This window comes from Lepidochelys kempii, chromosome 1, assembly GCF_965140285.1.
Source record: "Lepidochelys kempii isolate rLepKem1 chromosome 1, rLepKem1.hap1, whole genome shotgun sequence".
Lineage (NCBI taxonomy): Eukaryota > Metazoa > Chordata > Testudines > Cheloniidae > Lepidochelys > Lepidochelys kempii.
In genome coordinates, this window is record NC_136380.1 from 209,494,881 (window position 1) to 209,522,653 (window position 27,773).

Below are 27,773 nucleotides of genomic sequence, written 5' to 3' on the forward strand. Positions count from 1 at the left end.
AAACAGTAACTTACAGAACCTTGGGGGGAGGGATAGCTCAGTGGTTTGAGCATTGGCTTGCTAAACCCAGGGTTGTGAGCTCAATCCTTGAGGGGGCCATTTAGGAATCTGGGGCAAAAATTGGGGATTGGTCCTGCTGTGAGCAGGGGGTTGGACTAGATGACCTCCTGAGGTCCCTTCCAACCCTGATATTCTATGATTCTATGACTCATATTCATATTCTTTCACAGTTAAATTGGTGACTACTTTCCTTTGCAGAATACAGTGCAAGCCTTGTTCTGTTACCCCAGGTATAGTTCAACTGGAGTTGGGTAACTGAACAAGGAGTGCACTGTTCACTACATTGTTAGCTGTGCTTTCTTGCATATCTATTAGAATCCAACACCAATGAATGCTGGGTCTCCTTAAGTACATACACAGTGATCCTTACTATGATGATTTCAAGGGCTGCTTGTCCTCAGAAGTCACATTCATTACATTCAAATGCATGTTCACATGCACCCACAGACAGCACTTTAAGGACATCAGAGAACACCTGTGACGATTTGGAGAATCTATGTACATAATGCATGCTGTTTGATATTGGGGACTCTCCAAGTGTACCTGTGTTAGACCTGTGTTAGTAATGAGTGTCTAGAACTGGAAATTACCACACGAGGTTGAAGAAAAACTTTAAGAGCTTAATGTGCTCAAACGGTGGAGATTGGGTAATTTTCATCCCAGAATACTGAAAGAACTGGCATATGAGATTCCTAGTCCAGGAGCAAGGATTTTTAATAAATCTATTTTGGGGGTAGTGCCATATGACTAGAGAATGGCTAACATTGTACTTATATTTAAGAAAAGGGGAAAAAAGTGATCCAGGCAATTACAGACCTGTTAGTCAGACCATAACAGGGTTAAAAAAAGAACTAGATAAATTCATGGAGGATAGGTTCATTAATCGCTATTAGCCAGGTTGGGCAGGAATGGTGTCCCTAGCCTCTGTTTGCCAGAAGCTGGGAATGAGCAACAGGGGATGGATCACTTGATGATTACCTGTTCTGTTCATTCCCTCTGGGGCACCTGGCATTGGCCACTGTCAGAAGACAGGATACTGACTAGATGGACCTTTGGTCTGACCCAGTAAGGCCATTCTTATGTTCTCAGTAGCATGCAAGGTTTTAGAGAAAATTGTGAAGAAAAGAACAATTAAATTCATCGAGGTAAGTGGTAAAGAGGATGGAACGCAACATGGGTTTAGCAAAGGCAGACAATGCCAGATTAACCAGATTTTCTTCTTTGAGAAAATAACTGATTTTTTACATAAGGGAAGTCAGTAGATCTAATATATTTGGACTTCAGTAAAGTGTTTGATGTCCCCTGTGGGTCCAGGGACAGAATAGGCCCACTGCTCCTCCTGCATGTCATAAGAGGTGACTAAAAGGGGCTGCCTGGAAAGGGATGGGCTCCACTAGGTTAGAAATTTGCCCAAGACACACCATACGATGAGCAAGTCAACAATGTCCATACCGGACTGATCGCAGCCTGGGTTAATAATGACCGCGCCATTCATCTCCCACCAGGGCAGACGCAATAACTATACTACTGGTGTAACCCCATCAAAGAGGATCCGTGGAAGAGATAACATCACCATAGCCACATGGAATGTAAGTACATTGAGACAAATAGGGAGGCTGAAAGAACTCATGTACAAAATGGAACAAAACACCTGGCACCTCCTAGAAATCTCTGAGGTCAGATGGAAGAACTTTGGAGAGGTACTAACGGTAGAAGGCTATGTACTCTATTACAGTGGAGAGGACAGGTTTCAGAGTAACAGCCGTGTTAGTCTATATTCGCACAAAGAAAAGGAGTACTTGTGGCACCTTAGAGACTAACCAATTTATTTGAGCATAAGCTTTCGTGAGCTACAGCTCACTTCATCGGATGCATACTGTGGAAAGTGTAGAAGATCTTTTTATACACACAAAGCATGAAAAAATACCTCCCCCCATCCCACTCTCCTGCTGGTAATAGCTTATCTAAAGTGATCACTCTCCTTACAATGTGTATAATAATCGAGTTGGGCCATTTCCAGCACAAATCCAGGTTTTCTCACCACCCTCCCCCCGCCCCCCCCCCCCACAAACCCACTCTCCTGCTGGTAATAGCTTATATAAAGTGACCACTCTTCTTACAATGTGTATGATAATCAAGGTGGGCCATTTCCAGCACAAATCCAGGGTTTAACAAGAGCGTCGGGCGGGGGGGGGGATAGGTAAAAACAAGGGGAAATAGGTTACCTTGCATAATGACTTAGCCACTCCCAGTCTCTATTCAAGCCTAAGTTAATTCTATCCGATTTGCAAATGAATTCCAATTCAACAGTTTCTCGCTGGAGTCTGGATTTGAAGTTTTTTTGTTGTAATATTGCAACTTTCATGTCTTTAATCGTGTGACCAGAGAGATTGAAGTGTTCTCCGACTGGTTTATGAATGTTATAATTCTTGATATCTAGGACACTAAGCTTTCTAAACTACTACATGCCACAAGGGGCCACAGCAATAGTTCCCTCAACCCACCCAGCAATATTGTTAACCTATCCAACTATACTCTCAGCCCAGTAGAAGCAGCTGTCCTATCTCGGGGCCTCTCCTTCTGCCCCTTCACCCCCACGAACATGATACAGTTCTGTGGTGACCTAGAATCCTATTTTCGACGTCTCCGACTCAAGAAATATTTCCAACATACCTCTGAACAACATACTAATCCACAGAGACCTCCCTACCAACACTACAAAAAGAAGGATTCTAGGTGGACTCCTCCTGAAGGTCGAAACAGCAGACTGGACTTCTACATAGAGTGCTTCCGCCGACGTGCACGGGCTGAAATTGTGGAAAAGCAGCATCACTTGCCCCACAACCTCAGCCGTGCAGAACACAATGCCATCCACAGCCTCAGAAACAACTCTGACATCATAATCAAAAAGGCTGACAAAGGAGGTGCTGTTGTCATCATGAATAGGTCGGAATATGAACAAGAGGCCGCTCGGCAGCTCTCCAACACCACTTTCTACAAACCATTACCCTCTGATCCCACTGAGAGTTACCAAAAGAAACTACAGAATTTGCTCAAGAAACTCCGTGAAAAAGCACAAGGTCAAATCCGCACAGACACACCCCTGGAACCCCGACCTGGGATATTCTATCTACTACCCAAGATCCATAAACCTGGAAATCCTGGGCGCCCCATCATCTCAGGCATTGGCACCCTGACAGCAGGATTGTCTGGCTATGCAGACTCCCTCCTCAGGCCCTATGCTACCAGCACTCCCAGCTACCTTCGAGACACCACTGACTTCCTGAGGAAACTACAATCCATCAGTGATCTTCCTGATAACACCATCCTGGCCACTATGGATGTAGAAGCCCTCTATACCAACACTCCACACAAAGATGGACTACAAGCCATCAAGAACACTATCCCCGATAATGTCACGGCTAACCTGGTGGCTGAACTTTGTGACTTTGTCCTTACCCATAACTATTTTACGTTTGGGGACAATGTATACCTTCAAATCAGCGGCACTGCTATGGGTACCCACATGGCCCCACAGTATGCCAACATTTTTATGGCTGACTTAGAACAATGCTTCCTCAGCTCTCGCCCCCTAACGCCTCTACTCTACTTGCGCTATATTGATGACATCTTCATCATCTGGACCCATGGAAAAGAAGCCCTTGAGGAATTCCACCATGTTTTCAACAATTTCCATCCCACCATCAACCTCAGCCTGGTCCAGTCCACACAAGAGATCCACTTCCTGGACACTATAGTGCTAATAAACGATGGTCACATAAACACCACCCTATACCGGAAACCTACTGACCGCTATTCCTACCTACATGCCTCCAGCTTTCACCCTAACCACACCACACAATCCGTCATCTACAGCCAAGCTCTGCGATACAACGGCATTTGCTCCAACCCCTCAGACAGAGACAAACACCTACAAGATCTCTATCAAGCATTCTTACAACTACAATGCCCACCTGCGGAAGTGAAGAAACAGATTGATAGAGCCAGAAGAGTTCCCAGAAGTCACCTACTACAGGACAGGCCTAACAAAGAAAATAACAGAAAGCCACTAGCCGTCACCTTCAGCCCCCAACTAAAACCCCTCCAACGCATTATTAGGGATCTGCAACCTATCCTGAAGGATGACCCAACACTCTCAAAAATCTTGGGAGACAGGCCAGTCCTTGTCTACAGACAGCCCCCCAACCTGAAGCAAATACTCACCAGCAACCACATACCACACAACAGAACCACTAACCCAGGAGCCTATCCTTGCAACAAAGCCCGTTGCCAACTGTGCCCACATATCTATTCAGGGGACACCATCACAGGGCCTAATAACATCAGCCACACTATCAGAGGCTCGTTCACCTGCACATCCACCAATGTGATATATGCCATCATCTGCTAGCAATGCCCCTCTACCATGTACATTGGTCAAACTGGACAGTCTCTACGTAAAAGAATAAATCGACACAAATCAGATATCAAGAATTATAACATTCATAAACCAGTTGGAGAACATTTCAATCTCTCTGGTCACATGATTAAAGACATGAAAGTTGCAATATTACAACAAAAAAAACTTCAAATCCAGACTCCAGGGAGAAACTGTTGAATTGGAATTTATTTGCAAATCGGATAGAATTAACTTAGGCTTGAATAGAGACTGGGAGTGGCTAAGTCATTATGCAAGGTAACCTATTTCCCCTTGTTTTTTCCTACCCCCCCCTCCCCTCAGACACTCTTGTTAAAGCCTGGATTTGTGCTGGAAATGGCCCAACTTGATTATCATACACATTGTAAGGAGAGTGATCACTTTAGAAAAGCTATTACCAGCAGGAGAGTGGGGTGGGGGGAGGTATTTTTTCATGCTTTGTGTGTATAAAAAGATCTTCTACACTTTCCACAGTATGCATCCGATGAAGTGAGCTGTAGCTCACGAAAGCTTATGCTCAAATAAATTGGTTAGTCTCTAAGGTGCCACAAGTACTCCTTTTCTTTTAGTGGAGAGGACAAACATTTCAACAGCATAGGATTTCTTGTGCATAAAGATATCAAGAATTCAGTATTAGGATGCTGCCTAATGTCCAGCAGGCTTATTTCTAGCCGTCTTTAAGGCAGTACCGTTTAATATCACAGTGGTACCAGTCTATGCCCCTACAACAGGCTATCACAATGAGCAAATTGAAGATTTTTACAATCAGCTCCAAGACATCATCGATAAGGTACACATGAAAGATATCCTGATTGTACAAGGAGATTGGAATGCTAAATTGGATACTGATGCACAGGCAGATTGGCAAGATTATTGCGGCCCTTTCTGTAATGCGGTAACCAATGAGAGAGGATTGAGATTTTTGGAGTTTGCCAGCTGGCTCTTGCAAACACATTAGGAGCACATAAAGCATCCAGATGATCAGCAAGGCATGCACCTAATGGTCTACATCATGGTGCAAAATCAATTTCATTCTGGGATTAACAGAGCTAAAACAAGGAGCTTCCCCTGTCCTGATATTGGAAGTGATCACGACCTTATGATACTAAATTTTTATCTGCAGCTAAGGAAAATCATCAGGCCAAAGTTCACCAAAACCAAGTTTGACTTAGAAAGACTCAGAGACTGAAACATTGCAGAGTCATTCCAAGCAATGATCAGTGAAACATTTGCCCCGCTGCTTGCTCTAGAGGAAGACATAGAAACAATGACCAGCAATGGTACATTCTTGGGAAACATCGTAAGAAGACAAAACCATGGGTCACAAATGAAATACCACAAATGTGTGACATTAGAAGAGAACTTAAGAGAGACAAGAACAGCACTGAGGGAGCTGATAAATACAGAGCGATTGGCAGAAAGATCAAGAAAGGAATGAAGGTGGCCAAGGAGATATGGATTGAAAAACAATGCTCTAAAACCGAAGAGTGTATCAATAATAAAAATAGCAAACGAGACTTCCAGGCTGTAAAAGATCTGACGAAGGAAAGATGGACCAAAGCTATGCAATTCAAGACAAAGAAGGGAACAGTCTTACCGAAGAAATGGACATCATCAATAGGTGAACAAACTACTGCTCTAATCTACACAACCACCAGACAGACGGAGATCCTAATGTCTTAGACAGCCCAGATTCAACAGAGGAGGATGACTATCCAATACTATGTGAAGAAGTGGAGACAGCTGTGAAATCACTCAAGAACGGAAAGGCTACAGGTATTGACAACATCCCAGCCAAACTGATGAAATTTGGAGGAGAAATAGTAATAGATACACTCACCAAGATCTGCAACAAGATCTGGCAGACCGGTGAGTGGCCCTCCACATAGACATAGTCACTAATAATCACTCTGTCAGAGAAAGGCAACTTGCAATTGTGTCAAAATTACTGGACTATAAGCTTAATTAGCCATCCCAGAAAAGTGATGTTGAAAGTCATATTGAACAGATTGAAGCCACAAGCAGTACTGACAACACCAGCAGGACATCTACCATGTCTTTGTTTACTTCAAGAAGCTGTTTGACAGAGTATGGCACAAAGCTCTCTGGGCAACCATGAAGAAGTACAATGTTGGTCATAAGTTTATTCTTATAATTAAACATCTGTATGCCAAAGCCAGCAGTGCAGTTCTCATCAATGGCACAATAGGAGAGTGATTTCACACCACTGTTGGAATCCAGCAAGGCTGCCTTCTTTCGCCCACACTGTTCAACATCTACTTGGAGCGCATAATGACTGATGCCATAGAAGATCACATATGCACAATCAGCATAGGGGGGCAAACAATCTCAAATCTTCAGTTCGCTGATTACACTGATGGCCTGGCAGGCAGTGAAGATGAACTTGTCAACCCTCTGAAACGATTGGATGAAACCTCCGCAAAATATGGAATGGAAATCAGTGCAGAGAAAACGAAGCTGATGATAAACAAACGTGATGGGATCAGTTCACATATCACTGTCAGTGGACAAGCGCTGAAGATAGTGAAACAGTTCAAGTATTTGGGGGCAATCATCACTGATGAAGGATCTAAAGCAGAAATTTGGGCAAGAACTGCGCAAACAACAGCAGCAGTGGTAAAGCTAAAGCCAGTTTGGAGGGATAAGAAAATCTCCCTGGAATCCAAACTGAAACTGCTGCATGCATTGGTCATCTCCATTTTTCTGTATGCGTGCGAAACATGGACCCTTACAACAGAACTTGAACAGAAAATACACGTAGTAGAGATGAGATACTTCTGTAAAATCCTGGGCATCTCCTACTTCGACCACGTCACTAATGAAGAGGTCCACAACATCATCACCCAATGCACTGGGTCATATGAAGACCTCCTGATGACTGTGAAGAAGCACACGCTGAAGTGGTACGGCCATGTAACAAGATCATCTGGCCTATTCAAGATCATCATCCAAGGGGCAGAACAAGAGAAGAGAAGAAGAGGTAGACAGAAGAAGAGATGGATTGACAACATAAAAGAGTGGACAGGAATGGACTTTGCGAAGACTCAAGCCCTGACACTCAATCGTCAGGGGTGGAGGCAATTAGTTGATTGCTCATCAGTGATGGTGCCCCAACAACCAATGTGGTTATGGGAGTGATGATGATGATGAAAGTGTTTGATACAATACCACATAGGAAATTATTAGTTAAATTAGAGAAGATGTGGATCAGTACAGGCATTGTAAGGTGGATAAGGAATTGGCTAAAAGGGTGAAGGAAACGGATTGTGCTGAAAGATGAACTATCAGACTGGAGGGAGGTTACTAGTGGAGTTCCTCAAGGATGGGTCTTTGGCACAAAAAATATTATTAATGACCTGGGCACAAAAAAAAAGTATTATTAATGACCTGGTCAGAAAAAGTAGCAGTGTACTAATGAAATGTGCTGATGATACCAAGTTAGGAGGCATTGCCAAATACAGAGGAGGATTGGAACATTACACAGGAAGATCTGGATGACTTTGAAGACTGGAGTGACAGAAATGGGATGAAATTCAATAGCAAAAATACAAGATAATGCACTTATGATCTAATAATAAGAATTTCTGCTACAATCTGGGAGACGCATCAATTGCAAGCGACACAGGAGGAGAGAGACCTGGGTGTGTGGGTTAATCACAAGATGACTATATGCCACCAATGTCCTGTGGCAGTGAAAAAGGCAAATGCAATCCTAGAATGATAAGCAAGGCATTTCCAGTAGAGGTAGAGATGGATTAATGCCATTTACAAGGTATTGGTAAGACCTCATCTGGAACACTGTGCACAATTCTGATTGCTCATGTTCAAGAAAAAGTAAACTGGAACATGTGCAAAGAAAAGCTACTAGGATGATCAGGGGAATGGAAGGCTTGAGAGGATACTGGAAGATCTTGGCTTGTTCAGTCTACCAAAAAGAAAGCTGAGGGGGATATGATTGTGCTGTATAAACATATTAGGGGGTAAATACCAGGGAGGGTGAAGGACTATCTAAGCTAAAGGATGATGTTGTAACAAAAACAAATGGATATAAACTGGCCATGAACAAATTCAGTCTGGAAATTAGAAGATTTCTAACCATTAGAGGGATGAGGCTCTGGAACAGCCTCCTAATAAGAGTTGTGGGTGCAAACAACTTAGTTTTAAGAGAGAGGGGGACACATTTATGAGTGCAATTATGTGATTGCTTGTGATGGTGGGCGGAAGGCTCAACAGCCTTACTTCTGCTTTATGTCTTATGTTACTAAAGCTCATGCTTTAGGGTTTCAGCTGGCCACTGCAGAGGTCTGGAAGGGATCCCTCCCACTCCCTACAATATATTCTGGGAGGTTTTTTATCTCCTTCCTTTGAAGCAATAGGGATGGCCACAACTGTAAATGGAATAATGGGCAGCATTGGCCAAGGCTTTAAGGTGGCACCGAGCACTCACTTTCTCAGGTGCTTCGTTGGCTGGTTCTTGGTCTCATGCTCAGGATCTAACTGATCACCATATATGGGACTGGGAAGAAATTTCCTCCCAAGTCGGATTGGTAGTAATGTTGGGGGCTTTTCACCCTCCCCTGTAGTGTGTGGGTGCAAGTCACTTGTCAGGATTTATCTGGGTATACCTCACTTAATACCCTACCATTATGGGGGTCTCAAGCACTGGTGCACCCCAGTCCTTCCTATTCCCTGTCTGTGGCACATAATAGTCTAGTCTCCTGGGGGTCTCCTTTACTTTTGTCTCATTTCCGTTGTCGGGCTTAATGTGCAGGTAATGTTGGTGTCCTGTGATATACAGGAGATCAGATTAGATGACCTAGTGATCCCTTTTGGTCTAAAACTCTAAGACTCTGTGCCAGGGCTAACAATAGAGAGTCATTAATTCAAATGGACAACTCTCAGACAAAGAGATGGTTATTATGGTGGCAGTGTGATGGATCTGTAACAGTGTGAATTACATAAGTGCCAAGAGCAGTGAAAACAAGTACCCTAAGAAGGGAAAAGCACAGACAAAAGTCTCAATGGTCTTTTTGGGAAAGGAATAGTAAAAGACAGACTGGAGAAATGAATTATGAACAGCTGAAGAAAAATTGGCTAGTTGGGCTATGCAAAAAAAAGCAGCTCAACTGTTGCTGAGGATCAAACAAAGCACAGCTAATATTTGCTGTATTCTCAGGACCAGAAGAGGAATAATGGTCCACTGCCACCAACATTAGGGATGGCCACAATCCCAGACTACTGCACTGGGTAGCACAACATGGGGAGGAGGTGACCAGCCCTCTGTGGAGAAAGAAGTGGTTCGGGACTATTTAGAAAAGCTGGGCGTGCACAAGTCCATGGGGCCGGATGAGTTGCATCCGAGAGTGCTAAAGGAGTTGGCAGATGTGATTGCAGAACCATTGGCCATTATCTTTGAAAACTCATGGCCATCGGGGGAAGTCCCGGACGACTGGAAAAAGGCTAATGTAGTGCCCATCTTTAAAAAAGGGAAGGAGGAGGATCCTGGGCACTACAGGCCAGTCAGCCTCACCTCAGTCCCTGGAAAAACCATGGAGCAGGTCCTCAAGGAATCAATTCTGAAGCACTTAGAGGAGAGGAAAGTGATCAGGAACAGTCAGCATGGATTCACCAAGGGCAAGTCATGCCTGACTAATCTAATTGCCTTCTATGACGAGATAACTGGTTCTGTGGATGAAGGGAAAGCAGTGGACGTGTTGTTCCTTGACTTTAGCAAAGCTTTTGACATGGTCTCCCACAGTATTCTTGCCAGCAAGATAAAGAAGTATGGGCTGGATGAATGGACGATAAGGTGGATAGAAAGCTGGCTAGATTGTCGGGCTCAAAGGGTAGTGATCAATGGCTCCATGTCTAGTTGGCAGCCGGTATCAAGTGGAGTGCCCCAAGGGTCGGTACTGGGGCTGGTTTTGTTCAATATCTTCATAAATGATCTGGAGGATGGTGTGGATTGCACCCTCAGCAAGTTTGCAGATGACACTAAACTGGGAGGAGAGGTAGATACGCTGGAGGGTAGGGATAGGATACAGAGGGACCTAGACAAATTGGAGGATTGGGCCAAAAGAAATCTGATGATGTTCAGCAAGGACAAGTGCAGAGTCCTGCACTTAGGATGGAAGAATCCAATGCACTGCTACAGACTAGGGACCGAATGGCTCGGCAGCAGTTCTGCAGAAAAGGACGTAGGGGTGACAGTGGACGAGAAGCTGGATATGAGTCAACAGTGTGCCCTTGTTGCCAAGAAGGCCAATGGCATTTTGGGATGTATTCGTAGGGGCATTACCAGCAGATCGAGGGACGTGATCGTTCCCCTCTATTTGACACTGGTGAGGCCTCATCTGGAGTACTGTGTCCAGTTTTGGGCCCCACACTACAAGAAGGATGTGGAAAAATTGGAAAGAGTACAGCGGAGGGCAACAAAAATGATTAGGGGACTGGAGCACATGAGTTATGAGGAGAGGCTGAGGGAACTGGGGATGTTTAGTCTCCGGAAGAGAAGAATGAGGGAGCTGCTTTCAACTACCTGAAAGGGGGTTCCAAAGAGGATGGATCTAGACTGTTCTCAGTGGTAGCAGATGACAGAACAAGGAGTAATGGTCTCAAGTTGCAGTGGGGGAGGTTTAGGTTGGATATTAGGAAAAACGTTTTCACTAGGAGGGTGGTGAAACACTGGAATGTGTTACCTAGGGAGGTGGTGGAATCTCCTTCCTTAGAAGTTTTTAAGGCTTGACAAAGCCCTGGCTAGGATGATTTAATTGGGGATCGGTCCTGCTTTGAGCAGGGGGTTGGACTAGATGACCTCCTGAGGTCCCTTCCAACCCTGATATTCTATGATTCTATGAACATAAATCTTTTTTCCCTCTGGGTTGGCCTGGGTATGATATCCATAGCAACCCTGAAAAATTAATGAATAGATGGTGTGTGTACAAATAATGAGGCCTGGGGTCACATACTGAATGAGGAAGATAAAAAAATATGAAAAAATGAGGCAGGGGTCCTGCGCAAAAATATTATCTGATCATGTAATTAAAGACTGTATCATAATGCATATGCACAAGGGGGCTGACTTTTCTCTTTTTTATGTGCTTGATCTTGCTACATTAATGTTCTTTTAACTTTATTTTCATAAGTAAGAGCCTACTTTATTTTAAAAAGAGCACACTGAAAAAAAACCCCCATCATCATGTGGAAGCATTTTGACCCAAGATATATCATTAGCAGAGATGGAACCATTAGATCCACAGCACAGCCCTCTACCTCTTCAACTAACAGAGTAACTGTTAGCATTAGCAGGTTGCTATCCTCTGTATTGACCAATCACTGAAGGCGGATAAGATATACATTTTGTCCGTGTGTTTTATAACTACTTGCTAGACAGCAGAGAAACACTCGGACTCAGGAATCCTGGGTTCTAGTCAGATTCTAGAAATAAGTGTGGTTCTAAAAGTTACAGACAGTGTAACCCACACACCTTTTGGGTGTGGTGTTCTGTCCCATCTAGTGGCCACTTAAAGAGAGAGATAAAATGACTCTGCTCTACAGCCTTAGCTAACAGCCAATTAGCTTTCAGCTCATGCTGTAAAGGCTCATGCACTAAGCTCCAGAGCTCCCCGGTTCACTCCTGCCTGCCGCCGACTGGGGTCTGTCGGCATTACACTAGCACATAGATTTGGCATGTTCATTATGAAAGGCAGGGTGAGTGAATGGATGAAAGACTTAATCTGCTGTACTGGAAACACAGGTTCTGTTCCCAAGTTCTGAAACTAAAAGTAACCTTGTTAGTCCATCTGTAAAATAAGAGTGAATGATATCTGAATGCTTCCTAACATACTTACTCAGTAACAATAACTATGAAATGTATAGAATTATGGCATTCAGCTCACCACATCTTCTCCTAAATCAAAGCATATCTACCAGATTTGTGCATCTATGACATTTCTCATCAGTAAGAAATCTCTCTTGCACTTTGTACAGATCCACTATTCCCGAAGGACCAATACACCTCGGGATCACCACTCCTCATAGCACTTAGATTTCTTTATAGTGAAAACAAGCAGAAGTTTATATAACGAAGAACAGATATCCAAGAACAAGCAAGCAAAGTATTGGAAACAAATGGTTACATACAAAATAAAAACATAACACACTTTCTAGACCCTAAACTTAGCTACCAAGGCATTGTCATGCCATGTAGAGCAAAAGCTCACCCAATATTCTTACAGTGTATTACAGCCAAGCTTGGCTGTGATCTTCCACTCATGAGACAAGTCAAGCTGTGCTCTTGCCTCTTCAGTGGTTGTGACCAGTGGGTGACTGGGAACCAGAGGCAGTCAGGCTCAGTGAATCCAGAAACTCTTTGGGAGGGGGAGTGGAAGGGACAGGAAAGTCTGAGGCACTCTCTCCTGTTCTGATCTTGCTTCCCATTACTATTTTCTACCCCTGCTCCCTCCAGATTAGCTCCCTTCAGATTAGAGTTAGAAGCTAGGGTCAGAGCACCTAGCAGTTCTGCTCCTTTCCCTGCTTCCATGACCCCTTTTTGTGGGTCCCTGAAAGTGTGTGTGGTGGGGGGCAGGTGAAAGGACTCTCCAGGGTACTGGGGGGCCCATAACTTCACTCCTTCCTACCCCCTCAGTATTCTCTAGGCAGTACTGAAGAACTCTTATTTTAAGGACTAATGGGGGATTGGGGAGTTCATACAATAAAAAATTCTTAAAATTGAACATCTCAAAATTACAGTGCATAAATGTATTCATTGTTCAATGATAGTGTACATAATTAGGGCCCTACCAAAGTTACAGTCCATTTTGGTCAATTTCATGGTGATGGTATGGTATTGCCACCCTCACTTTTGCACTGCTGCTGGTGGGGCACTGCCTTTAGAGCTGGGTACCTGGTCAACAGCCGCCGTTGTCTGGCCGCCCAGCTCTGAAGGCAGCGCAGAAGTAAGGGTGGTAATACCGTGACTCCCCTAAAATAACCTTGCAACCCCCCACAACTCCTTTTTGGGTCAGGTCCCCCAGTTTGAGAAACGCTGGTCTCCCCCATACACAAAAGACCAGACTTCATGGTCCGTGATGAATTTTTCATAGCCATGAATTTGGTAGGGCCCTATACATCAGTGGTTTTCAAACTGCGGGTCGCGACCCAGTACTGGGTTGCAGAATGTAAGGCACTGGGTCGCGGCGGCTCTGGTCAGCACTGTCAACCAGGCCATTAAAAGTCTCGCCAGCAGTGTTGCCAGGCTAAGGAAGTGGCCAGGAAGCAGGTCCGGAAGTGGCCAGCAGCAGGTCCGGCTCTGCATTCCCATTAGCCGGTTCCTGCGGGTGAGAGCCGCATGGAGATGCTTGCACACCTCCACCTAGGAGCCGGACCTGCTGCTGGCCGCTTCCAGGGCGCAGCATGGTCTGCAGTGCCAGGAAAGGCAGGAAGCCTGCCTTAGTATGCCCACTGCACCGCTGAGTGGGAGCCACCCAAGGTAAGCCTGTGCCCCAACTCCACATCCCAAACCCCTGCCTCAGCCCTGAGAGCCCCCCCAAACCCAAAGCCCCTTCCTGCACCCCAAGCCCCTCATCCCCAGCCCAGAGCCTGCACCCCCAGCCCAGAGCCCTGACCCCCTCCCACATCCCAACCCCCTGCCCCAGCCCAGAACCCCCTCCTACACCCTGAACCCCTCATTCCCAGCCCCACCCCACAGCCCTCACCCCCACATCCCAACCCTCTGCCCCAGTCCTGAGCCCCTCCCACAACCCGAACGCCTCATCCCCAGCTCCATTGTATCATGGGCATCAACAATTTTCTTCAACTGGCTTGCGAGAAAAAAAGTTTGAAAACCACTGCTATACATAATGAATGGTAACAAATGTATACAGTGAGCCTGATTTTGCTTTGTTTGAGAGAACTGCAACTCTTTGCTGCCAGATCTCTGAGTCTTTTCAAACCTGTACAGCCTCGTGAACGTGGCTAAGGATTTAACTTACATTAAGCAGCAGAAAGATAATTTTGCTGGCAGAAAAACATTTCATATAACTTATCGCTCATAGGATCAATGTTAATAAAACTGAGGTTCTACTGAATTGCTAAACCCAAGCATCCAAAAATCATAAGTTAGCCCTCAAAATATGAGATTCTTTTAAAAAAATTTTTTTCATTCATTTTATTTGCCTTTTAGTTCTGGGCCCTTAGGGTACATTCTGGTCACATTTTCAAGCTTTCCTCCACAACCATGAGGGCTAGAAACTACTTTTAAAAAATGTATAATCACATAACCATGTGAATCCAGGAGCTGGGGCTCTAAGAAAAATACCAGATATCATGAACCTCATGATGAAATTACATGAGTTGGCAGCACTGTTTAGGTCTTGTCTTCGTTGGATTGAAAAACACAGCTCTCTGATCTTTGACAAATACCTGGTTTCTCAAAAATTGAGTTCTTCAGCGATCCTTTAGACAAATGAGGGATTGTTGACAAAGGTACTGCTTCTCTGTCAAAGCTGTCCCACACTGTCATGAGGGCTGGCCCTCTCAGGGGTCAGGCACCCAGCCTCTCTGTGACAGGCTCTGCTACAGACAATGAGCCAACTCTGATCCATGTGTGCCTCTCTGTTTGCTCTCTGCTGTATCTGAGGAGCACTCAGAGGGGCAGAGCAGTCATCTGCAGGGTTTACTGGAGGGCAGCTCTGACCCCTACTCTACCTGTAGCTGTCCCCGACAATGTATTACAGGAGAAGCAAACTTAGTGAAGCTTGGGGCTGAGCTGTTGAGATCCCTGCAGTTCTCAGCTATTCTACTCCGCTCAACATATCACCTGCTCTTAAAGGGGAAGAGTTGAGAGCTGCAGGGCTCTGGGTCTTCTACCTTTCTCGCTGCTACACCCTCCCCAGCTGGAGCAGGAGGAAAAAGATGGCAGGAGCAGCAAACCTACCAGCTCTGTTCTTGCTGCCCTTCTAAGGAGTATTACTGGAGGAAGGAGGGAGCAACATATTAGGAGGCATATCTCATGGATGTGCGGAGAGGAATTTATGGGTGAGGAGAATGGACAGTGTGGCAAATATGGTAGGGGAGATTCCAATAATCATTTTATGATCCACAGCAGTTTCAGCATTCCTGAATATAAACATAGCTGCCATGGTGCCTCTGGAAAATTGTGGTTTTGAGTCATTCATGCTCCATTCTTTCATATTGGTCCCGCTCCCCAGCCAGACTACATGTTCAATGGTGCACTGCTGTCTCTCCCTGTGGCTGAGCCACAACTCAGATGGATGCAGATTGTCAGCCCAACCCAAAACATGTTGTTTATATTTTACTTGGCAGAAAATCTTGCCAAAATCTCTCTTTTCCCAATTTTGATGAAAACTGATTTTCTGATAGGTAAGTATTTTGTTAGGAAATTTGTGACCAGCCCTTATCCGGAAATAGTCCTGTACATCATTCCATAGAACCAAAAAGAAAGTCTCAAAAATTTTGATTTCTTGGGTTTGTAATGGTTTATAAAATGGATCTTGATGCTGTACACTAATTGAAGCCAGAACTGTATTTACAATAAAAAGAAAAGGAGGACTTGTGGCACCTTAGAGACTAACCAATTTATTAGAGCATGAGCTTTCGTGAGCTACAGCTCACTTCATCGGATGCATGCAGTGGAAACTGCAGCAGACTTTATAGATACACAGAGAATATGAACCAATCCCTCCTCCCACCCCACTGTCCTGCTGGTAATAGCTTATCTAAAGTGATCATCAGGTGGGCCTTGTGCTGGAAATGGCTAACAACTAATGACTAACACGGCTGTTACTCTGAAACCTGTATTTACAATAAGATCCCTTAATGCGCTCCCCTGATGCTGGGGACCTATTCTCAGGCCAGGCATGTTACGCACAGTGCCAGCTAGTGGCTGAACAGTATAATACAGTTTATCATTCCACTGCAGAGAAAAGGTGGTGGCTTTTTTAATTTCAGAACTGCTGGCAAAGAACTCATCTCCTGCTGAGATACTGTCTCTGGGAGCTCCTATGACTCTTAACTTTGCATCTAACTGAAATTTTTTTGGCTTCCATGGAACTGATGGACGATCCGATAAGATCTCACAACTTCAGTTACCATCTCTATGCCAGTGACCTGCAAATTAACTTTTCTCCCTCCAAAAGGCAAGTGGGAAGGGACAGAATGAAAGGGTGATTGTGAAAATATGCACTCCTGTATTCACACCCTACACACTATTTAATAATCTTTGTATCAAATATGCGTTGTGAGGTATCATTTAAAACCAATAACTCTCCAGGCAATAATATTATGGGCAAATGTGTGTAGCAACATTATATGTAAAGTTAAGAACATAAGCTGAAATTATGACTGAAACATGTTTACCAGACAAGTCTGGTACCAGACAACCTGTTTCTCAAAGACAAGGAACAAGGCGGAGGGAAAGCAGTGAATGTGAAATATCTTGACTTTAGCTAAGCTTTTGATACAGTCTCCCACAGTATTCTTGCCAGCAAGTTAAATAAGCATGGATTGGATGAAAGCTGGCTAGATTGTCGGGCTCAACGGGTAGTGATCAATGGCTCGATGTCTAGTTGGCAGCCAGTATCAAGTGGAGTGCCCCAGGGGTCGGTCCTGGGGACGGTTTTGTTCAACATCTTTATTAATGATCTGGATGATGGGACTAATTGCACCCTCAGCAAAGAGTGACTGGACTATAAAAGTGAGGGGGCAAAACCATCCCAAGGTATTCCATCTCTCTTTCTCTCCCTAACTTTCTCTCTCTTTCACCTAAGACAACAAAGGAATCAGTCCTTTGACTTTGTGAGAGATCCTGACCTGAAAATTCAGACAGCAATGTTGAGGGGAACTTGTGGTAAGGATTTTACCTTGAACCAAATCTAGCTTGTTAAGTTTTAGGCCCAAGAAAGTGTTTTATTTTTATTTCTCTTGTAACCATTCCGACTTTAATGCCTAATACTTATACTCACTTAAAATTTCTCTTTGTAGTTAAATAAACTTTTTTTTATTTCTTAATCAAAACTAATCCAGTGTTGTATTTAAATGGAGCTATTTGGTAACTCATTTTAAAGCAGCAGGCTGTTGCATATTGACCCTTACAGGGGCAATGACCCTTTAATATCTGAACTGCCAGGAGAGGGCTGGACAGTGAAAAATACACATTTTGGGAAAAATGCAGGATGAGGAGCATGTCGGGGTCACCTGGCAAGTAGTAACAAAGGCTGCTGGAAGTCAGTGTGTTGTTGACAGGCTGCTGGGGTCAGAGTTGCTGGACCAGGCTTGTAGCTATACACAGACACAGAGAATGTGACCTGCATGCTGTCTAGCTGTCTGTGAGTGGCCCAGCTTAAGAGCTACAATAGTAATGTGCAAAAGGTTGCAGGGCAGGTGGTGACATAACCTCTCACTGTTCTGGATTGCACCCTGGAATGTGACAGTGATCTCTCTTCTTGGAAGTCCCTCTGTCAACTCAAATGGGTTAATTAGTGAAAGAGTCACTCCAAAGAGAAGTGATTGTGTATACTATGTACATTCAACTTTACAAGATAATTTAGTGTATTTATTTTATGGTATTTTCATTTAAAATCAGTTAATGAGGAATACACCAAGCGTGGTCTAATTAGTCTCCTCCAGAAGCTAATTATCTATGTCAGTAAACAATCCCAATGATTTCTCATTTACATGAGACACTGACTCTGGTGCCAGAGTTGCAATCAGGAATGAGAAATGACAGTACTTTGAAAAGACTTCAGACCTGGCATCCAGTCAAAGTATATTAGACTCAGAGCTTCCATGCAATCAAGATGACATATGATTCATAAAAGACTGCCCTTTTAAAAAGAGCTGCAGTGGAAACTCAGCTTTGCAATCAATCATTACCACTTCAACTTTCTGAATGTGTGGTCAAGACCGGTTCTCTTGACACCTCCTAACAACACAGGTGGAAACACTGTGACTGTAGTATGATGAGAACGTTAATAATGGAAATGGATGAAAGCAAAATACTGGTCAGTTGTCATTTACAGAAAAAGCCGAACAATTCAGTTTCCAGATATGAGGCAGTTGAGCAAAGACAGAACAAAATGGTAATACACTAGTTAGTTCAGTTAAGATAGTCCTGTGGTGGGAATAAGACTGAAAGGATGGTGCAGTGTAAGTAACTCCAGAATTCCTTACAAAATATTTGGTGGAATCAAAAAATTTAAGGGTCTTATTTTCCCAGCGCCTGGAGGCAATAGGAATTTAAATGAGAGTGATTAGCTTAAGGCTGAATTGAACAAGATGGAAGAGATGCTCTTAGGACGGGAAGCTTTGCAAAGGGCAGAGGGATGGTTTGGTGCCTCCTCATTAATGAGGCTGTAAAACTATCATTTCCCAAGGACAAGAAAGTTTGCGATCTGGGATCCCACAGTTCCTGGAGTCCTAGATGGCACCAGTGGCTAGAAACCTCTTTCTCATGAGCTTGATTGCAGAGACAATTGTGCCCATATCTGACGACTGAGGACATTGTCACAAGTGGTCTTTGACACCTCCTGATGAGGTGATATGTCCTTGGGATGGAATGTACCAGACGTTTGCTACACTCTGCTGGAGGCCCCGCTGCCTTGGTACGCCCCACCGGAAGAAGGTGTCTTTTAGGAGGAAAGGTTTAGTCCTCCAGGAGTGACCTAGAAAAGCCATCCCAAATCAGCTGTGCATGGAGTACTGATCATCCAGCAGCTAGAACTGCTAGGAACAGGCAGAAGCCACTCAGGGCCCAGCAGGCAAGATAAAAAAAGGGTGGCTGCTTTTTTCAAGAGCTAGTTCTGGGTGAAACTGGGACAGGGTAGGAAAGCTCTAGACACAAGAATGGCTATACTGGGTCATACAAATCATCCATCTAGCCCACTATCCTGTCTTCCAACAGTGGCCAGTGCCAGATGCTTCAGAGGGAATGAACAGAACAGGGCAATTATCGAGTGATCCAGCCCCTGTTGTCCAGTCCCATCTTCTGGCAGTCAGAGGTTTAGGGACACATGTAGCAGGGGGTTGCGTCCCTCACCATGAACCTAACCTCTGTGAACTTATCTAATTCATTTTTTAATCCAGTTGTAAGCCTTGCTGGAGTCCTAGGCACAATTAGCTGTGTGATCCAAAGGCTGTGAACCAGAGTAGGCCTTGGCAGAATACCACCATACTAGGTGTCAGCTAACCAAGTAAGCACATTCCTGACCAGAGAGGATGGTACAAGAACACCCAGAGTTCTCAAGTAACTACCTCAACAAATTCCCAAGAGATCGTACAGGAAAACGCCAACCCCTCATAAGATAAGGAAGGGATGACAGGATAATGGATAAGAATGTTTTGTTTGAACTAGCAGGTACAAGTTATAAGGTGGGTAACTAACAACATCTGGAGTGTTATATGTAACTTGTTTGTATCAATGTATAAAAGGAGAAGTCAAAGGAAGGGCATCTTTGTATCAGCCAAGGGGACAGCATCCTGTTATCTTGACAGAGTGTTTACCTTGTCACAGGCAATAATGTGTTTGTGTCCCTGTGACCCGTTTGACAGGGTGCTAGTAATGCGCTTTCCTGTCAATAACCCTGGCCGAGCACCTTCACCACCAAACCGAGCCTGTATTCTTTCTTTATGAACGACATCAAGGTCTGATGAATCACCACGCTGCACTCTCTGCTAGTGCAACTAACACTGCAGCTCTATGAATAGCAGCAGTAGGAGCATTAACAACTCTGCACCTTGAGCAACATGCATAGCACTAACAACACTGGTGAACCCGACGTAATATTTTTGGCTTTCACAACATCCCCTGGAATTGAGTTCCACAGGTTAACTGTGCATTGTGTGAAGAAGCAATGCCTTATGTTTGTTTTAAAGCTACTATTACTTTTATTGGGTGACCCCTGGCTCTTGTGTTGTGTGAAGGGGTAAATAACATTTCCCTATTCACTTTCTCCACATGATCCATGGTTTTATAGACCTCTATCATAGCCCCCCTTAGTCTTCTCTTTTCGAAGATGAACTGTCCCGGTCCTTTTTTAATATCTCCTCATATGAAAGCTGTTCCATACCCCTAGACATTTTTGTTGCCCTTCTCTATACCTTTTCCAATTCTAATATATATATATATTTTTGAGATAGGGTGACCAGAACTGCCAAGTGTGGGTTTATCATGGATTTATATAGAGGTATTATGGTATTTTTATCTATCTTTTTATCTATTCCTTTCCTACCAGTTCCTAACATTGTTAGCTTTTTTCAGTGCCACTGCACACTGAGCAGATATTTTCAGAGAACAATCCACAATGACTCCAAGATCTCTTTCCTGAATGGAAAAAGATAACCCATCATTTCTCCCCTCTCTCTTAATTCAAGAAGCCTGGTCTGCTCTGGACCGGACCTAACTATGACTGCATATTTTTGTTTGAGCTGAAAGTCTGTTTTTCACTTTGCAGAATGTAAGGCGCAGGTGGACCATCCTGAGCTGAATATTGATTTGACTTCCATAAGATTAGGAAAGCTCACTTCTTGAGACACTCCACTGGCTCAGGTGAAGGGATAATAATTATGTGTACTTCAGAGTCCTCATTATTGGATGAGACCTCATACCTTTACCTTAGGAGGAAAGCAAATATCACTGACTCCCCATTTTACAGATAGAGTAATGAGAAGTTGCATAAAGGTACTTCCAGCAGGAGAGTGGGTTTGTGTGTGTGTGTGTGGGGGTGGGGGTTTGAGAAAACCTGGATTTGTGCTGGAAATGGCCCAACTTGATTATCATACACATTGTAAGGAAAGTGATCACTTTAGATAAGCTATTACCAGCAGGAGAGTGGGGTGGGGGGAGGTATTTTTTCATGCTTTGTGTGTATAAAAAGATCTTCTACACTTTCCACAGTATGCATCCGATGAAGTGAGCTGTAGCTCACGAAAGCTTATGCTCAAATAAATTGGTTAGTCTCTAAGGTGCCACAAGTACTCCTTTTCTTTTTTCATAAGACAGGTTTTCCATTCCTCGGATCATCCTAGTAGCCGTTCTCTGTACCTGTGCCAGTTTGAATTAATCCTTCTTAAACATGGGAAACCAGAACTGCACACAGTATTCCAGATGAGGTCTCACCAGTGCCTTGTAGAATGGTACTATCTAGCAAACAGTTGTAGACAACACAGGCAAAGTGTTTTTCTCACCCCCTTTAGTGGCTAGTCTGCAGAGAGACAATGTGGACTAGTGGACAGGGCACTGGACTAGGACTCGGGAAACCTCGGTTCTTTTCTTAGCTTGACCATTGACTTGCTATGTGACCTTTGGCTGTGTGCCTCTGTGTCCCACTGCCACTCATTGTCTGCCTGATCTTAATAGGTTGTGAACTCTTCAGAGAAGGGACTTTTTCTTCCTGTGTATTTGTACCCTGCTGACATTATAAAGTTCTGATCTTGGTTGGTGCCTCCAGGCACTATAGTAATATAAATAATAACAGAAGATAACAACCTATAATGGCTATTAGTTACCACTTTAGCTCAAGAGGCAAAAGACTATGCTATGAACCTAAACATTCCAACCCAGTTACTGACCTATGCAGGGAATCAACGTGGTTGGTTTCACATGATGGAACTTCTGATTATTCAGTTTGGTTTCGGAAAAAGCTAGGAAATTACCTATACAAATTTTATATTAAAGTCAAGAAGTTAAAAGTTAGGAAATACCAGAATTAAAGTTGTTCATGCCACCTTAATTTGGAACCTTGTGCTTATAAATTATGATAGTCTCTAATTCCATTCCCAGACAACAGATACATTAAGAGTGAAAATGTATAGTTAGGGCAACCAAAGAAGCTTAACTCTTCCATGTAACCATGCAATTATATTTAATGCATAATAGCCTGTGTGGTCCCAGATTAGATTAAACTGAGTTTAAAGACACATGAAATCTTTCCCCCTCATGGTGTCACTACGGAGCAGACTTAAGGTGGTTTGAGTGCCTGTGAATTTGCATACCTTAACATGTTTGGATTTAACTGTTAGCATAACTGTGGCCTCAGTTCCATGGAGAACAATTTGAGATGGCAGACATTCTAAAAGAGGGCAATTCTTTCAAGAAATCCTTGAACAACATTGTTTTATGTTTCAGTCTCTGATGAAGAAGAAATTTCCATTTGTGAAGAGTAAGAGAAAAAAATTGACCATTAATTCTAAAAAATATTACTCAAATGTCACATATCCTTGAGATTTCAGTGATTTTAACTACAGTGATAGAGTCTCATGCTTACGTTGACCTACAAGGATTCAGCGAACACTATAGATGAACATGTATATGCAAAGTCAGATCAATGTGAGAACTGCAAACACAGTTACATGTGTGGGACAGACAAGACTGTCCATGACCATTGCAGGCTGTTATATCCTTTTTTTATATGGTTCACGTCTTTTCACATAAGGCGTTAATACGCCTTGTTTCAAACAGTTAACGGTGACATGACAAATCTGCTGCCACCTTACTCATTTCTGGGCTCTTCCTTCCTTCCCAGTTGCTGGGGTCAATGTGACATGCTTTCAAGTTTGACTTCATTCTGTCTTTATATCTTTTTTACTGGCCACTATGAGAACAGGTGTCTCGCTTTAGCTGACCATAAAATATGGCCAGGGGTATTCTCGAGGCAGCCATATGAAAGAGATGCCCAGATCAATGCAGCTCAGCTTTTACGAGCATGCTTTGAATGCCTGACATCCAACAGCAATTAAGGATTTTTGATATTGGGAATATTTTCCCACCATTTGACTGTAAACAGACTGAGGACAGCGCACGTGGAATTAACTGAGTTTCCTAATGTGGGGGCAATAAGTTGCCCATACCTCTTAACCACACAGAAGCACTGCAAGCATGACTGCCCAATAGACGTTTAACTTAGTGCTCTTTTTAACACCTCTATTGTTAACAAAGTTAATATTGCAACGTCAAGCACTCAAAAGTTAGAAAATGCCTGAATTACATGTACAATCTTGATTTAGTCTTTTATGCACATACATTATGATAGACTTTAATTACATGATCACACACTTTTTTTTTCCAGAGGACCCCTGTCTCAGTCAGTGCATAGGATGGACAGTCTCACTTAATGAGCAACTATTCAATATTTTGTTTTATTCTCACTGTTCAAGGTGTAGCTCTTGGCTTTATTTACTGCACACTGCTCAAATCCTGCTCTAAATAGAGTACAGGTATTAACTCCTTGATGGGCTTTTCTACGATGCTTTTCACTATATCATTTGAGTGCTTCACAAACATTAATTTATGTTCACAACACCTCTGTGGGGTAGGGTGATGGCGTCCCCATTTCACAGATGGGGAACTGAGGCAGAGAAAGATTAAGGTCAAAAGCATCCATTAATTTTAGGTGCCCAGTTTGAGATGTCTAAGGCCTGATTTTTCAGAGTACTCAGCATGATATAGTAGGTTCTGTGTTCAAAGTACAGCTCCCATTGACTTCAGCTGAAGCTGTGAGTGCTCAGCACTTCTGCAAATCATAGATTCTAAAGGCCAAAAGAGACCATTGTGATCATCTAGTCTGACCTCCTGTATAACACAGGCCATAGAACTTCCCAAAATAATTCTTAATCTTTAGAAGAACATCCAATCTTGATTTAAAAATGGTCAGTGGTGGAAAATCAGACCCCAGGGTCTCAATTTGGGTGCCCAGAAAATGAGGAAAACACAATTTCTGTCCAACTGTGAAAAGTCTGATTTAAGTGACTTGTTCAGCATCACATAGTTACTCTATGGCAGAGGCAGGGATACAATCCAATTCTTCAGGGAAGCATTTAACTGCCTTAATCAGGGACCATCCTTTCTCTTTCTGCAGAGTTCCCTGTCTCATTCTTTACACACCTTCCAACCTCTGCAACAAATAATGCAGGGATTTTGCAGACCATAGCTTCATTCACTACACAATCCTGATTAATTCCTAGAGCACTGTCCATCTTGTGCACTGAATGAGGCAGGAGTCCTGCAGAAAAAATAGCATGTGATCATGTAATTAAAGACTATATCATAATGTATACATGGAAAGGGGTTAAATTAAGATTGCAGAGGCAGCCTTAATTTTGGTTTTTCCTAACTTTTGAGAAGTTGACTTTGCAACCTTAACATTCTTTTAATGTAATTTCCTAGCTTTTTGAAAAAGCAAACTGGAAAAAAAAAACCAGATTTTCCATCATGTGTCATCATGTTGACACTTATATGGGTCACCAGGTGGATTGAAATCTTTAGATTGACAGAACAGCCCTCTACCATTTTAGTTAACAGAATAACTGATAGCAGCAGTAAGTTGTCACCCTCTATATGTACCAGCCACTAGGTGGGGATGAGATATACTCTGCCATTGGGTTTTGCAGCTATTTGCTGACAGCAAAGGAATGGTGAGACTCAGAAATCCTCAGTTCCATTCAAGGCTCTGGGGGGGATTATGCTCCAGTGGTCAGACACTTCTGCCCCGTCACTGTCCCAGGCCTGTCTCACTTCCCCCCTACCAGCTCCTTATCCCAGTCTCCTTGCCCAACCAGTCCCTGTTTCCCTTCCATATGAGGAGAGATTAATAAGACTGGCACTTTTCAGCTTGGAAAAGAGATGACTAAGGAGGGATATGATAGAGGTTTATAATATCATGACTGGTGTGGAGAAAGTAAATAAGGAAGTGTTATTTACTCCTCATTACAGAAGATCTAGGGGCCACCAAATGGAATTAATAGGCATCCAGTTTAAAACAAACAAAAGGAAGTATTTCTTCACGCAACACACAGTCAGTCTCTGGACCTCTTTGCCAGAGGATGTTGTGAAGGTCAAGACTATAACAGGGTTCAAAAAAGAACTAGAAAAGTTCATGGAAGATAGATCCATCAATGGCAATTAGCCAGATTGGGCAGGGATGCAACCCCATGCTCTGAAGTGCCTCCAGCCTCTGTTTGCCAGAAGCTGAGAATGGTAGACAGGGTATGAATCACTTGATGATTACCTGTTCTGTTCATTCCCTCTAAATCACCTGGCTTTGGCCACTGTTGGAAGACAGGATACCGGCTAGAGAGACATTGGTCTGGCCCAATGTCAAGGTTCCTTCCCCACTCTGAACTCTAGGGTACAGATGTGGGGACCTGCATGAAAACCTCCTAAGCTTACTTTTACCAGCTTAGGTTAAAACTTCCCCAAGGTACAAACTATTTTACCTTTTGCCCTTGGACTTTTGCTGCCACCACCAAACGTCTAACCGGTATTATATTATTAGGAAAGAGTCCATTTGGAAATGTCTTTCCCCCCAAAATCCTCCCAAACGTTCCCCCCTTTCCTGGGGAAGGTTTGATAAAAATCCTCACCAATTTGCATGGGTGAACACAGACCCAAACCCTTGGATCTTAAGAACAATGAAAAAGCATTCAGTTTCTTAAAAGAAGAATTTTAATAGAAGAAAAAGTAAAAAGAATCACCTCTGTAAAATCAGGATGGTAAATACCTTACAGGGTAATTAGATTCAAAACATAGAGAATCCCTCTAGGCAAAACCTTAAGTTACAAAACAACACAAAACCAGGAATATCCATTCTATTCAGCACAGCTTATTTTCTCAGCCATTTAAAGAAATCAGAATCTAATGCATATCTAGCTAGATTACTTACTAAGTTCTAAGACACCATTCCTGTTCTGTCCCTGGCAAAAGCATCACACTGACAGAGAGAGGCTTTGTTTCTCGCTCCCCCCAGCTTTTGAAAGTATTTTGTCTCCTCATTGGTCATTTTGGTCAGGTGCCAGCAAGGTTATCCTAGCTTCTTAACCCTTTACAGGTGAAAGGGTTTTTCCTCTGACCAGGAGGGATTTTAAAGGTGTTTACCCTTCCCTTTATATTTATGACACCCAGAATGGCTGTTCTTATGTTCTTAAGTCAGGCTGCTCCTTTTCCCACTGTGCCTGGGTACCAGCTGGGGGAGCACTGAGAGCACAAGAGAATTTCCCTGCTCTCAGTTCCAGTGCCCAATCCCACAGCAATAGGGAAAATCCCCGTTCAGGCCCTACAACCTTGAAAATGTCAGCTCAAACAGTGAAAGTTTGGCAGATATAAGCAACTGAAAACAGGATCTTTATAATGCGAAGTGTCAAGCAATCTTAACTACAGACAGTGCCACCAGCTCCATATATAATAAGATTCAGGAAAGAGTTTCCTAGAAATCTAGTGACCTGCACCCATCGTTAATGAAAAATAAAACTCCTTAGCACTGCAAGCAGTACACATATCAGCCAATTACCTTGAACAAAAAGACTTGAAACAGACGGATAGCTTAAGCAATAGCAAGACTAGCCCAGTTTTTAAAAAATATAATCAATTTTTTGTGTGTTTTTAATCTGGAGAGTACATCTTATGACTTGGTAGAAGCAGTTACCATTTGTGACAGGGCTTGGGTGGCCGGGCAGATAGATAGATCGCCTAGCTCTCAAGCTCCCTGCTGGCTGAGTGGCCTCAGTCTTTAAGGCTGACCGGGGGGTTGGAGGAGACCCAGGCTCTCCCTCTCTATTGAGTCCCAGCCCATGTCCCTGTGTATGTCAACCCCTGAACAGCGGGGTTGGTGTCCTGCCCAGCAAAGAGTCAGAATCCGCTGCCCTAGGCTAGTTCCTACCAGTCCATTAGTCTGTTTAATTTGGGGTGTGGTCCCTCTAGTCCAATCTACTGGGCGGCTTGCTTCCCACAGGACTGCCTCTTGAGTCCGGACAGTGCCTTCCTGCGGTCCCAGGCTCCTTTGGGTGGGGCAGCTGCAAGCTGGTGAGAGGGATCCCCACAATGTCTCTGAGGTTCACTCACTCAGTTACCTCCAGTGCTGGGATTTCCTCTGCAGTCTCCCTTGGCTCAGAAACCAGTGCTTACTTCCAGGTGGCTGTCCTGGCTGCAGGCTGCTGTTCTGTCCCTTCAGGCAGGCAGGCAGCTAGCTCCTGCTTTTTCGTTAGTTAGGGTTACAACCTTCGAAATGCAAAAAATTCGGGATACCCCCCCACAAGGCAAGCCCACCATAACTCCAACCCCAATGCAACTCTGCAACCCCTCACTTCAACTGCCACTTATAGTATCTATAGAGATAACTCATATCGATAAGATTGATAACATCACACATCTCTTTCTCTAGCATGACTCAAACTCTCTCTCACACACACACACGCAGGTGCGCTTGCATGTTGGTGGGCAGACAGCTGCTGTATTTGCAGCAGGTTT

General features: G+C 43.6%; 1 protein-coding gene across 4 annotated transcripts in view; it reads right to left on the reverse strand.

Annotated features, from left to right (window-relative positions):
• Positions 1–27,773, reverse strand: part of MAN1A2 (mannosidase alpha class 1A member 2) — a 303,669-nt gene that overhangs the window by 51,212 nt on the left and 224,684 nt on the right. The window lies entirely within an intron of this gene.